The sequence below is a fragment of the Phalacrocorax carbo genome, chromosome 1, assembly GCF_963921805.1.
Source record: "Phalacrocorax carbo chromosome 1, bPhaCar2.1, whole genome shotgun sequence".
In the NCBI taxonomy this organism is placed as follows: domain Eukaryota; kingdom Metazoa; phylum Chordata; class Aves; order Suliformes; family Phalacrocoracidae; genus Phalacrocorax; species Phalacrocorax carbo.
In genome coordinates, this window is record NC_087513.1 from 193,622,849 (window position 1) to 193,635,577 (window position 12,729).

At 38.8% G+C, this 12,729-nt stretch overlaps 1 protein-coding gene across 1 annotated transcript in view; it reads right to left on the reverse strand.

Annotated features, from left to right (window-relative positions):
• The window catches only part of FRY (FRY microtubule binding protein), a 221,354-nt gene extending 213,153 nt beyond the window's left edge, over positions 1 to 8,201 (reverse strand). The window contains exon 1 of the mRNA XM_064441051.1: positions 8,060 to 8,201. The gene's annotated coding sequence lies outside the window, so the exon portion shown is untranslated. The remainder of the gene's footprint in view (positions 1 to 8,059) is intronic.
• Positions 8,202 to 12,729: the final 4,528 nt, after the last annotated feature.

Sequence of the window (12,729 nt, forward strand, 5' to 3'; positions counted from 1 at the left end):
ATATACTGGCCTGAGTTAACTACAATTTAGACTAATTTGACAATAGTTAATTTGCAAGAATGACAGTAGATGTATTCAAAACAATATTAGCAGAAGAGAGAAGTTGTGTCCCCTCTGCAAGTGCTGTATACAGGGAAAATGACAAAGGACATCATGTGTTTAACAGATGCTCCCTTTAGGGATTGTGTTGCTGAAAGTGTGTCCCTGCACACAGTTGCGATGGCCCAAGGCTCGGCAGATAAACACCATATATGTACACACACTATTGTAGCAATGAAAATCAGAAATAAAGATCACTCTTGCAACAATAGAACAAACAAAGAGAGTTATTTTTCCGAGTGTCAGCTGTGCAACTGGTAAATTTTAAACTAAGATGACACAACCTTATTCTGACTAGCAATACATGAGAAAAACTGAGAAAAAAAAGAGTGTTAGTGTTAAATGAAACTGTGTGATAACCTAGTTTAAGTCAGACACTCAGTGTAGCAAGCACACATTTTAAGACACCTGTTTGCCCACTGACTGTGAACATTAATCAACACGCGTATGGGCTCTCTCAAGAAAAGGAAACACCCTTCTACTCCTTACTGTCTTCTACTGCTATCTCTATACAGAGCTTCAGAACTGGGGAATTTAGTTCACACAAAGTCAATTAAGAGCGTAGTTAGAGAGAAAAAAAGCTTGCCAAGGGAGATAAATCCTGGAACACTCCCAAAACACAGCGAGACTCCCACTGAACTCTTCCAGTAATTCATTCCACAGTCCAGGGAGGTGCACGAACACTATCGCCCTCCTGCTTCTTGCAAGTTCAGCTCCAGGCTTTATAAACCCCAAAGTAAGACAACTGGCAAAATACTGAGGAGCAATAAATTTTTCAGCTGGACTGTGGGCCACTTCGGGCTTTTATGACTCAGGATGATAACCCTGAAATTAATCTAGATTCAAAGATACTCAAGCACAGACTGTGCAGCCCTGTAGCATTATCCTCAGACAACTTGGATAAACTATAATTTCCTGACATTTCAGATTAGTTTCAAGAAGAATTTGAAGAACTAATGCCTGTGATAGCATAGAATACCATGATCTGGCTTATCTCTGGGAAGTCAAGTTGTTACCAGTCTCTAGGACAGGCAGAGATGAAAAATACATTCCTGAACACTTCTGTAATTATGCAAACACCCAAGAAAAAGTGGTAATACTATAGAAACTAATTATTTTCAGGAAGACATATATCAGTAAGATAGGTCCTTCAATCGGTTTGTGTTAGGAATCATTACCCTTACATTTTTTGTAGTTAAGCACTACTGTCATGTTAGCACTATAAATTAGTTGATAAAGCGACTCTGCATCTGAGAACAACTTTCAGCTACGGAAGTGAAAAACCTACTCATGGCACTTTACACCACCGGTCATATCATTTCTATCTTTCTTAGGTGGAGAAAATTATTTGGGTCTATCCTTCCAGGTCTTGACTCCAGATAGCAGAGTATTAGGGAAACAGGTCTTTCAGCATAGTGTGCAAATGTAATAAATATTTTAGGGGAAGGTGGAAACTAATAGGGGGTCCCAAGGGGACCCAAATAACCTGAGATCCCCTAGGTACCTACACATAGAGAAGTGGGTGAAGTTCAGATCAGATTTCAGCAGAGGTGAGATTCCCAGGTATGTTTCTCAAGTCTAACAAGCAGGACACATCCACTTGCACAGGAAAGAATATAGCAGAGGAACATAAAACACAAGAGGTAGGTGTAAGTGAGAGTCATCTGGACCAACTGTATACAGAAGGCTGCAGAGTTATTCCTGCTAACTAAGATAGGCTTTTGGGAAGTACTGGGGACTTGTAGCAATTAAACCACAAAGCCTAACTCCAGCCTGAGAGCCTGGTTCCTGTACCTCTTTTACAGCCAACGGACGGAGCCATTGATTCAGGGCTGGGAATCACCTCTGCCTCTCCAGTAACTATACCAAATAGCGGCAAGGTTACAGTTAGCTTTTGGGAGTGCCTGTTCCACACAGATAGGAATATTCCTCCTTCCTTGGTAGGAGATGCTACAATTAATCTATTTCAATGACAATATTCCCTTCTTGTGAGAAAATCTGGGTTTGGATGGAGCTAGTTCAGCTTCAACTTCCAGTTGCCTTTATTTACAAAGAAACTCCTTGCTTTGAGATGGCTTTTTAAGAGACAAGAATCTGTGGATGATGAGCAACTCATCTTGCAAATTTCTGTTCTACAAATTTACATGACTGAACTCTTTAGGCCTCACAGTGTAAAAGTTTTGTTGTTTTTTCCCCCTCCAGACCTTGAAAAATTCCACAGGCCGTTTTTGAACTCCCTCCTTCATTTATACCTCATTGTTAAGTGGAGATATAAAGGCATTGGATACAATATTTTCGTACCACAACATTTTAGCATTGCGCTGACAGCCAAGCTGAACAAGCTTATTAAATAGCCCTTTGGCTTTCCTTCAAGTTACTACCCTGAAGAGTTTTGTATTTGTAACCCTACAATGTGTCCTCATATTACCTTCTATGTAGCAGCATTAAAGATACATTTTGTTGTACCATGAGCACTTAACTAGGCAATTCATATATGACTATCATGCTGTAATACTGATTCAACTTCATTATTTGCTAATATCCCATCAATTTTGGACACCCTGGAAAGCAGTAGGACTGCAGAGGATACTTAATAAGGGAAAATTTTACATGATCCAAATGCTTAAAAAAACTACAAAAAGCTTTGAATCTATAGAATTCTTAACTCTCGCACATAGTTAAAACTCACCTCAATTATCAACTATAAATAAAGATTTGAAAGACAGGTTTTTTAAAAGTACTGTGTATAGTCTTTATGGCATACAATGTAAATTTAAAGAAGTACCAAATCAAATGCCGTAGAAAAATGTACATATAACATATCCACAGGTTAGCTTAAGTAGGTCATAATACTTTCCAGAGAAGTAATAAGGTATGTGTAAGTCATAGGAAGATTCAGACCTGCCATCATTTACACTGCCCAGCTTTTCTCAGTAGAACTATGCCAGTACTGATAAATGAACCAATTCCCTTCTCTAGCTGTGGTATATACAAAGAAAAGGGACTGGATTTCTCTCACCTAGCTGCAGACAGTCAAAGAATAAGTTGCAAAAGTCTAAACTCCATCTACAGTTAACAGACAGACGTACCTCTGCAAGGTAGAATTCATCTCCCTTATCTGAGGATAGGGGAAACTGTCTCTTCACCTTAACTACAGACTTTTACTAAATCTTAGAGATGCTCAAACTTCGTAAGCTCAGAGTGGTTAGGTGAGAGGAATGCCACACCAAGACCTTCTGCACTGTGGTTGTCGTGAGTGAAGCACAGTAAATAAGTTGCTCTGCTGGGGAGAGCCCACATGTGAGCACACTGTTGCTGGGGCTGACTAATTTTTTCTGCCCTAAGCAGAGCGCAGGAGCAGGTCTTCATCTCTCATTACTGGTTCTCTCATAATTTGTTCATACAATTCCCAAGCTCTGTGCGTCATTATTTTAATTGGGAATGGCAAACTGATGGGATGAACATTCTTTGATGGTCAGAGTGCTGAATAAAGAGATGCACGGAGTCAAAGTAAATGATTCAAAAGGGGTTTATCTTCCAGTCTCTAAGACAATGCTGAAGAAACTGGAAAAAATATAATGAGATTCCTGCAGCAATTTTTGATGTTTCTACTTAGGTATCAAATTTATTCAAAATGGTATCGTGTAACTCCAAATAACTGCACCACTAAATTGGAAACATCTTCCCGTCAAATCCTCTAAATGCAGGTGTCTAGCAGCAGATCTCTGCTGCTACTATTGTTGAAATTGTACCAAAATTGGCAACCTTGATTTTCTAATGTACATCAACCCCCACATTAGCCAAAGTGTGTCTGTGTGCATATATATGTGAACAGATGTACAAAAATCCACAGAAAAAAAAATTCCAAATCTTTCTGCAACCTGAGCTAAAATTTTTCAGCTTGCTTTCTGGAAACATAGAAAGTAGGTCAGCACATATCCCAAAATAGCACATCAGCACTGAGAGAAAAAGTAGTATATCTGTATCTTTGGACTTTTCAGCTCATTTTGCTGGGGCAGGGGGAAGGAGAATGAAAGCCTTTCCCTTATTCTACTATATGGAGGAACATGTACAAGGAAAAATTGCTAATACTTAAAAAAGCCCCCAAATCAGCCACCTACATGGGGAAATTGTTATCTGTTTTAATCAAAGCAAAATAGCATTGAGTGGAACCATTTAAGCTTTATCTAAATATAAGCAAAGGGAAAGACAGGAAGTTTAAAATGTGTTTAAAATGTTGTACTGGATATGTATCACATCCTATTCCTTGTACATCTGGTTCCTTGTATCAAAAATCTATTTGGTAAAATATTTACTTTGGAAATAACGGCATACTTTCTGTGATTTTGTTGTTCATCTTGTGAATTTTTTTTAAAGTATTTGCTGTTTCAATAATAATTGCTGCCTATTTTGTGATATCTTGCATGCTATGCACACTCCTAAACAAAAAATATTTTCTTTAATACCAGATTCAGGTCTCCCACTTTTTATTTTTTTCTTCCCCCCCTTTAAGGATATAAAAAGGTACAAGCAAAAACCAAATTATTTAAGCACTCACACGTCTTATAGCTATAAAGACTCTGAATAACTCTTCTGGGATTAATATTGATAAATTCCTTTCATGAACTCTTACAGTACCTTAGCATGAAAAGAAAAACAAAACCTGCTCTTAGGCAATATTAAATGATGCTTATCAGCCCTAAAATATTATTACCTTTTTCAAGTCAATATAAGTACTGTTGGCCACAACATGATGAATGATGCTGATCTGCTTCCCAGAACAGATTTCAAGCTAGAACACTGATACTTTTAATTAGAAAAAAAATTATACTGCCTCCCCCAAATTCCAAGTGTCAGTCTTCATTTGGACCTTTGCACTAGATTAAAAAGAATGTTTGAAAAGTCCCGAACATTGGCAGCATGACCTTTTAAGTTCACTGAGTTTTATGCAACTAGCAGGAATCCCTAAAAATAACAAAACAAGTCTATTTTTACTTCTTCCTTTCTGTTTTTTTTTCTTGTTTTATTATTTAAACTACTGGTCTAGTCATGCTCTATCTCAGTCCTTGGACACCTAGCTCTCATTTATTCCCCTGTATCAGTCCAACCTGTTTAAATGTCTCATCCACCAGTCTGTGAAGTACTATAATCCATCCACATATTTACATAGTTTAGGCAGTTACAGAATTGGACTCTTCCACACAGCCAGGTGTGTTTCCAAAAAGAGAGATCGAAATGGAGAAAAACTTTCTGAACCTATAGCTGCTGGGATCTGCACTTTTGTTTGACACTCAATAAAATAAGGCTTGCTATCAGAAGTTAAGTAAAAATTAGGACCTTCATAGGTAACACAAGCTTCACAATTAACTAAGCGAAGAAATTATGGAGTTTCTCAAACTTTGAAAAATTAAGTCAAAGCACTAAAAGTAAATTGGTTGAGTTTTTATGTCCTGTGAGGCCTCCACCTTGCAAAATTTTAAAACCCTAACCTAGTAAACAAAATGCATAATTAAACATATTTAATTACATTCCTAGATTACTGCCAGATAGCTTGTCACATGCCTTGGTGGGTCTAAATAGACAGTTTTCATTTGTTACTTCCAAAAGCCAAAGACACAGGACTGATTGATTTATTTGATCTGGTGATATTTTAATAGTATATTTGTCCAGCTCTAAATTGAATTCAAAGAGCATAAATTTATAGTGCAGCATTAAAATAAATACGAGAAAATAAGGCAGTCTTGTTTATGAGTAACAACAGATATGATCTCCCCTAACATTCTCTCACCGATGCCAGCAACATCGTGCTTCAAAACCTGAGAGACCTATGGAAAGATGATAGGTCCCACATTCATCAGACTTCAGTACTGCTAATTTTTCTTAGATGCCACCAGTGTAATTAAAAACCAATAGTGTTCTAGTTAAATGGAACTAGATCACTGCCTCCATGCCCTGGGATTTTTTCTAAACTGTAAGAGACGAGATTTCATAAGTGCGCATCATGTCAGTTGGTTGCATCTCCATTTTAGAAAATAAGTCTGTATGTTTGCATATTCATGTAATTCCAACTCTGAGTTCAAGGACATTTACAAGACACCTGCTAATATGCCAATTTGTATTCACTGGAGTGGGAAGCCTGCTGCCATGAGATACTGTTTTCACTCAGAACTCATTAAACTGCTGAGAGGATGTATCTTCTTAAACTGCTTTGTGAAGGAAAAGTTTTAGTATAGTCTGTTGTTTCAAGGCAGAGTAAAACAGGTAAACTAGTCCTGAAGTGGTCAAGTCGAGTATTTTCTGAGTTTGCCTAACTGGGACATAGGAGGTCCTAGAATTAGTCACAAGGTAGTCTAGGAAACGGGGCTTTCATTTCCCAGCTTAGAGCCTGTAATTACATCTAGTTGTACTTTTCCAGAGCAGAGTCATCATGCATTCCCTCATGGCTCACGTGGTGCAACGATACGTGCTCAATCTTGTGTCTAGAGCACTAGTGACCGTGCTCTAGACTCCTATGACTGCATTATTTTATACGGGTTAGACATCTCCCTTACACCCTTCAGTGACTGACACAGGAATTTTAGCATGTTCCAATGATACACCAGGTTAAAATCGCACATGCTGCTGTGGAGATGTGCCCTAGAGCCCTACCACAAGTCAAGAGGAACTTACAGACTCAGCCATATGGAGCCCTTTTCATGTCAGCATGCTCCACAGAACAGCTTATCTCTAGGCAATGAAAATAACCATCTCCATAATTGTCATACAGGTCTAGAATATATATCACACATCTACAGATCTCTGTGTTCTACAGCATAAATACATCCTTCTACTTGTCTTAGTCTCCACTGTCTTGGATAAAAAAAGACTACATCAAAATAAAATAGGCACTGAATAATAAATGGTATTATAATAATTGCCTCAATGTACAGAAAACCATAACCTAAAAAACTAGAAAAGCTGAAACCAAAAAATCTGTATATAAGCAATCAACGAAGAACATAAAAATACCTACTCAGACTGAAAAGTCTGTGGCCCTGTCAAGAGCCTTTACAGTAGTGCTCTTTAAAAGCAAAAGAAAATATTTCACCCTTCAGTGGACTAGAATTGGGAGCATTATGAAAGCCAGTAGTCCAGGAGAAATACTGCTAACAATATAATTTGCTGGGACTTAGAGCTGATTACAGGGCAAAATTAATTGACTCCAAGAAACCTTATTTTTATATGACAGAAGGACTAACTACAGCCTAACAATGATAGCTTCAAACCTATCCAACCTTTTTTAGTAGGAAAAAAAGTTTTGTTTTGTTCAAGAGGACACTGATGAATTTCTACTCATGTTCCTCGAGATACAAATGCATGGCAGCAGTTGCAGCTATTTCTGATACTTATTTAGTACACATGCAAAACGTCTGTTCATCTGCTTTCAAACACATATCAGCATTTACAAAACCAAATATAGCCAACTGTTTTCTGTAAGGAATTTCAGTCCCAGGAAGGCTTTAACTAAACACTTGAACTGTATCAGATTAGTTAAAACCCACAAGTTTGTTCAGCTCCTCGTAACGGTTTGCCAACTTTAACATTAAGACAAGGAGTCCATAAATACTTGCAGTAAAGTATGTGCACAATCTTATGTCACATGTGATGGTCTTAATATAGCTTTGCGATTCATATTTAAAGTGAGGCCATAAGAAACCAAAACCTGTCATTGCCAAATATTTAAACTCATATATACAATCCTTTTCAGTAAGAACTACATATATGTGAGCTTCCAAATCCCAATATGCATGTTTTATATTTTTCACCTATGCAAAAGACTTTTAACTGTTTACTAGAAAAGGATAATAGTTGCCACATTTATTCGATAAAGAAATGCATTCATACATAAAATTCAATATCATTCTAACAGAAAAATCTCTTGTAAATCTGCAATGACTAGATAATTAATGGAAAGTCTTACCTTTCCCTGAAGCAACAGTTTCCAGTAGATGATCTCTCTTAATGCTTTAATTTTGCAAAGTAATCTTCATAAATATTTTTCTAGTTCAGGCAGAGATGGGTTAACTGCAAGCAGTCTGGATGCTATCTTTCTTGCTTCCTGGAGATCACTGTTTCACATTGTGAGCCATCACAACTACCTAGGGGCAAATAACAGTCATCTTAACCTTCAGTCACCTGGACAAAATGACATATTACTGCTCCCAGATTAAACAAAAGAGTAAACAAAATCCAAGTCCTAAAACATGACCTTAAAAATTTTATTTATCTACCAAACATTTCATAATAGATGCTGTTAAAAGAATTATTGCATACTTCATACTTTCTTACCAGGAATTCATGCTCTTGGGTACAGACATAAAACAAGTGGAAAATTTTATATACAAATGTAAATTTTTTAAATTACAACTCATCTTCACACTGACAACATGAACTAGCGGGTTGGTTTTTGGTTTTGGTTGGGGTTTTTTTTGGTAGATTTCTGGTCAGAAACTACATGCAACAGTGGAAACTGAGTTATGCTGTAATTCCTTAAACAGAAGTAAACAGGCTGGTGCTTCTGGAAAGTAACGCTGAGAGTGGGAATCTACTTTGACTATTCTGGTATAATTGCAAGGTCCCTATCAGAACAGGAAACATTATGTTTTTATTTGATACAACTGTAGGCATCTGGCAGCCAATTTTTTAATTCAGTCTAATAACAGCTGCAGGGTCAGAAACAGAAGTTATTCAGCCATTTTCATTCTTCAAGACAGGCTATGTACATTTGCTCTTGCACTATATGGGAGCAGCACAAGGCTAGCATTGCAATGTCACCTAGGCTGGCTGAAATCTTCTCAGTGCCCAAAACTCCTGGTACGGACGTAGCTTTTGGACTGCAGCACTAGTCTTACTGTGTATCAGGTTTATTGTCCTGGATTTCCTGGTCACGGTACCAAAGGGGCATGAAGTTGTCTCTAGTGCTTCTCCTCTGAGCAACACACTCATCATATGATGCCATGTTACTGTCAGCATGTCCCAGGTTATAATGCTGTTTCAAAAGGTGGTGATGGAAAGAAGCTGACAGTTTTGAGCAGATCCCAGCATGCACAAAGGCTCTGAAACTGAGACTGCCACCTGCACCGTGTCTACGTTCAAAACAACTGGCAGCGCATCTGGGTACCACACTTTGGAGGGAAGGTGCTCTCCTGTGACGGATATGCCCAGAGACCCATAATGCTGCATTATCAAATCCAGCTTGAATTTTTTAACTATGAGGACATTTGAATGCTCTCTATGAGCTTGGGGAGTGATGATGCCACATAGATCTATGACATGAGTAAAACACGTTGTTTGCTAACTTGAATATGAGATGCAGTTGCTCAGGGCCTTGTCCAACCAAAGCACTGAATACCTCCAAGGACACGGTCACAATCCCTCTGGACAACCACCATGCTCTTGAGCAGCATTATCCCTATCTGAATACTGCAGACCCATGGCAGCACACAGGACAGTCCAACTCCAACAATGCTATTTGGCCAGTTCAGCCCCATGAAATGTTCAACAGGGCTCTTTCTGAGTCGATATTAGCAAATGATGCTCAGTTTTCTGCTATCTTATAAGGTGGTGTTTTACAACCCTGTCTCCTCTCTCCACCCTTCCCTCAACAACAGAAGCCTCCCTCACCACTTTCATGGACGTACTTTACTTCAAAGAATAGGAGCAAGCTGAATCAAGCAGTCTCCAGCCAAACGTTACAATCATGTGCAGACACACCATCTTTTCAGTCCAGCATATAAAGAGCACAGTCTCCTCTACAACATGAGCAGAAACCAGACCCTGAACAAGGACAAAGAGGAACCTTAAATAAAGTACAGTGTAGATATAACTAGTTTAACTGCCACGTGTTGCACAATGATTTGTCATACCTTACCTAACTTTTTATTCGTCCTCCTTGAGACATTTATTGGTATGTTATTTCTACACAGATATTATTTACAACAAACCACAACTTTCATAGATCAATGCTTTGTTACATCAGTCTCAAAATATGTGCAATATGACATGTATACGTCAGAGATCATTGGCCACTGTGCCCAACTTTTTCTCCTGAAAAAGCAAGATTTTCATTTGCACCTCGTTTAGAGGTAAAGAAAATTAATAAATGCACTAAGTAGGTACACATTGTTCTTGTAAGTATTATTGCTTAACAGGTATTTCTGAAGTAATCTTCATAACATGAAATAATATTTAAAAATATGAAATTTATGGCATTAAATGCACATATAATGCAGTAACTCCACAGCTGTACAGTAAGACGTCCCAAAAGAAGGAGGTTTGTCAAAATACACATTGTTCTCCAGAAAGCAAAACAACTAGTGAAGGTAAGAGCTGCATTACTCCAGCACCCTCTGTTGGCCTTCCTGCAGCATGTTACTTTGTGTACTCATTTAAGAGCGTCATTTGTTTCGTCCTTAAGGTGTGACAAAGATTCCTTAAACAAAAACACACTCGAAAAGAAAAAAAAAAAAACACAAAAAACCCCACCCCACAACCCAGTCCTATTGATAGAAACTTGAGATATATTAGCACAACGTAGCTTAATATCAGAATACTCAGTACTGCTGGACCTGTTGTGCATTAGCCCATCTTTGCAGATCGTCAGAATTGATCTGTCTCACCACAAGGGCAAGATGTTCTTTACCAGCCCTCCCTGTTATTTCTAATAGACACCAACAATAAATGGCATCTCACGTGGAGCTCCCACCCATAGAAATGACAGCTCCACAGAAAGAATAACTGTTTTTATGGAATATCTTTTACTGTGGCAACTGAGAACTGACAATACATACTTGATGTAGAATATCATCCACAAAAGGAAGTGCTCAAACCACGTCTCGTCAAGCATGCAGATAAATAAAGTCCAGATGCCAGATACAAGGTGATCTAAATATAAACTCCATAGACTGCGTTCTGGTGTACGGCCAGATGGTGTAATTTCCAGAAGCAAAGGCCCTTAACCCAGCAAGCCCGGCAGCTGCTTCGCAAAGCCAGCTCACAGCCTTGCAAGGGCAGATGTAAAGTTGCAGTGGTGAGTGGAGAGGAAGAAGGAGGGGGAAGTGGTAGGGCTGAGATGGAGAAGCCCGCGTGCTCTCATGGTGCTGGGGGAGGTAAGGGTGGTATGGGCTGCTTCTGAGAAAAGCCACCCGGGTGTTACCGGGGCTGCCTTGTCCTTTCTGGCCCCTCGACAGGCGAGAACAGCAGAAAGCAGCCTACGCCCAGCTGTGCAGCAGGAGGCAAAGACCTGCCGCCTGGCCATCTTGCAGTCCCTGAACCACCATTCAAGAAAAGCCACTGCCAAAGGAAAGGCAGGACCAAAGTAGTTCTTACCAAGCTGTCTGGCTGCTTCCACCAGCCAAATAGTCAAGTGACTGCTTACTTTATCTACGTACAGCTAAACCCTAAGCCAACACTGACCAGAAGCCAAAGAACCAACAAAAGAGCTTTTCTTAGCTGACCTTAAGTTTAATGACAGGGAAAAATTTAGTCTCAGAAATGTCACCAGCTATTGCAAACCTGCTCCTAACAGTGTCTCTTAACTTTGCACCTTTAAGCTGTGTACAGTTTTGTACCTGCTTAGTTTTGTTTTCACAGCGTCCCGTCTGCTCACCTGAAATTCACATCATCTCACCTCCCTTCCAGGCTCTGCTCTCTTCTTCTCTTCTTTCCTGCATGCAGCTTCACATAATTCTTTCCTAATATTTCTGTGTTTATCAACTTTAAGGCAGGACTAATAAAAACTGATAGTCAGATAATAATCTCCAGAACATGCTGAAATGCACACAGACTTTTGCCAACCAAATTTGTAGTACTATTTGTTAGAAAGCATTACTACCCTATTTCAAATATTTACACACCTGCTTCTACTTTGGGTAATTTATATTTTACCACTTAATAGGGATGGAGAAATCAGTCTGATTTGGAATGTCAAGATCTGAATTATTAGAGCCAAATATTTATTGCACAGAACAAACCAGAAACTCTCACGAAATCTGTGCAGTTCATCTGAGGTCAACTCACTAACCAGTCCAGAAGCCAGAGGTGGACCTAAACTGAATCCACATCCCTAAACCTCAGAACTGAAAAAAAGCAATCGAACATTTGCAATGCATGATGTTATCCATTTTCAGGAGTTACTATTTTGTCAGTTATTTTCAGACATTTATATTCTTGTTTTATACTAGTTCCTGCTGGCACAAATTTCTTTCTCTTTAGCTGTTTTGTTATTTTAGAACAAATTTGCCCCTTCTTTTTTGCCATGTTTAAAAGGTCTGGTTCCAAACAGTAAATGGTAGAAGTTATTTCCTTTCAGACTTGGCTGTTCATTAGATGGCTGGTTAGGGCTGCAGTAGCCTGTTCGGTAACAGGTTACTTACGCAATGAAGTTCCTCTGCCTAGCAACCCTAAGGGTGGGGTTCAAAACAGCAACTGCACCAGTCACACTTTGCAACTAAAAGTGAGGGAAAAAAGGAGAGAGATGCAGGAACGGAGAGTGCGAGGGGAAACATTGCTTTTCTTCATGAGAAATGTAACTTACTAAGAAAAGAAGGTAACAAACAACACAGAATAATGAATCAAAGGCAGCTAAAATAT